The sequence below is a fragment of the Arachis hypogaea genome, chromosome 9, assembly GCF_003086295.3.
Source record: "Arachis hypogaea cultivar Tifrunner chromosome 9, arahy.Tifrunner.gnm2.J5K5, whole genome shotgun sequence".
Taxonomy (NCBI): Eukaryota; Viridiplantae; Streptophyta; class Magnoliopsida; order Fabales; family Fabaceae; genus Arachis; species Arachis hypogaea.
In genome coordinates this window covers 43,701,379-43,703,062 of record NC_092044.1, presented here as the reverse complement: position 1 = coordinate 43,703,062, position 1,684 = coordinate 43,701,379, and the positions used below count along the sequence as shown (strand labels likewise).

General features: G+C 35.5%; 1 non-coding gene across 1 annotated transcript; it reads left to right on the top strand.

The window, feature by feature from the left end:
* Positions 1-288: 288 nt before the first annotated feature.
* Positions 289-392, top strand: LOC112713620 (small nucleolar RNA R71). Its single transcript, XR_003158591.1, has one exon. It is a non-coding gene; the product is annotated as a small nucleolar RNA R71 (small nucleolar RNA).
* Positions 393-1,684: the final 1,292 nt, after the last annotated feature.

The following is a 1,684-nucleotide window of genomic DNA, read 5'->3' as shown; positions in this document are numbered from 1 at the left end:
CTTTGAGAAATCATATTGACTTGCTGAGTCAATATTTTGTTCTGAGCCAATATGGCATTCAGAGTATCAATCTCAAAAACTCCTTTCTTTTGATTCGTCCCATTGTTCACAGGATTCCTTTCAGAAGTGTACATGAATTGGTTATTTGCAACCATTTCAATGAGTTCTTGAGCTTCTGCAGGCGTCTTCTTCAGATGAAGAGATTCTCCAGCAGAGCTATCCAATGACATCTTGGACAGTTCAGACAGACCATCATAGAAGATACCTATGATGCTCCATTCAGAAAGTATGTCAGAAGGACACTTTCTGATCAATTGTTTGTATCTTTCCCAAGCTTCATAGAGGGATTCACCTTCCTTCTGTCTGAAGGTTTGGACTTCCACTCTAAGCTTACTCAATTTTTGAGGTGGAAAGAACTTTGCCAAGAAGGCATTGACTAGCTTTTTCCAAGAGTTCAGGCTTTCTTTAGGTTGTGAGTCCAACCATATCCTAGCTCTGTCTCTTACAGCAAAAGGGAATAGCATAAGTCTGTAGACCTCAGGGTCAACCCCATTGGTCTTAACAGTGTCACAGATTTGCAAGAATTCAGCTAAAAACTGATGAGGATCTTCCAATGGAAGTCCATGAAACTTGCAATTTTGTTGCATTAGAGAAACTAATTGAGGCTTAAGCTCAAAGTTGTTTGCTCCAATGGCAGGGATAGAGATGCTTTTCCCATAGAAGTCGGGAGTAGGTGCAGTAAAGTCACCCAACACCTTCCTTGCATTGTTGGCATTGTTGTTGTTTTCGGCTGCCATGTCTTCTTTTTTGAAGATTTCTGTTAGGTCCTCTACAGAGAGTTGTGCTTTAACTTCTCTTAGTTTTCGCTTCAAGGTCCTTTTAGGTTCAGGGTCAGCCTCAACAAGAATGCTTTTGTCTTTGCTCCTGCTCATATGAAAGAGAAGAGAACAAGAAAATATGGAATCCTCTATGTCACAGTATAGAGATTCCTTGCGGTGTCAGAGGAATAGAAGGAAGAGGTAGAAGAATTCGAACTTAGAAAGATAGAGTTCGAATTGTACATGTTAGTCCATAAATAGAAGGATGTGAGAAGAGGGGAAGAAATTTTCGAAAATAAATTAAAAACATTTTAAAAACATTTTGAAAATTGATTGATGATTTTCGAAAACTAAGATTGAGAAAGAAGTAAAGTGATTTTTGAAAAAGATTTTGAAATTAGAAATAAAAAAGAAATGATTGAAAGCTTATTTTGAGAAAGATATGATTAAAAAGATATGATTGAATAGATATAGTTTTAAAAAGATATGATTTGGAAAAACAATTTAAAAAGATTTGATTTTTAAAATCAATGACTTGGCTAACAAGAAAAGATATGATTCAAACATTAAACCTTTCTCAATAGAAAAGGCAACATACTTGAAATGCTGAATCAAATCATTAATTGTTAGCAAGTATTTTTGAAATTGGAAAGAAATTGATTTTGAAAATATATGATTGAAAATATACGATTTGAAAAAGATTTGATTTTGAAAAATTATGAAAACTTGAAAAAAATTTGAATTGAAAACAAAATCTTCCCTCTTGTGCCATCCTAGCGTTAAAATCCCAGAATGGTATCCATTCTGGCGTTTAACGCCCAAAATGCTACCCTTTTGGGCGTTAAACGCCCAGCCAGGTACCCTGG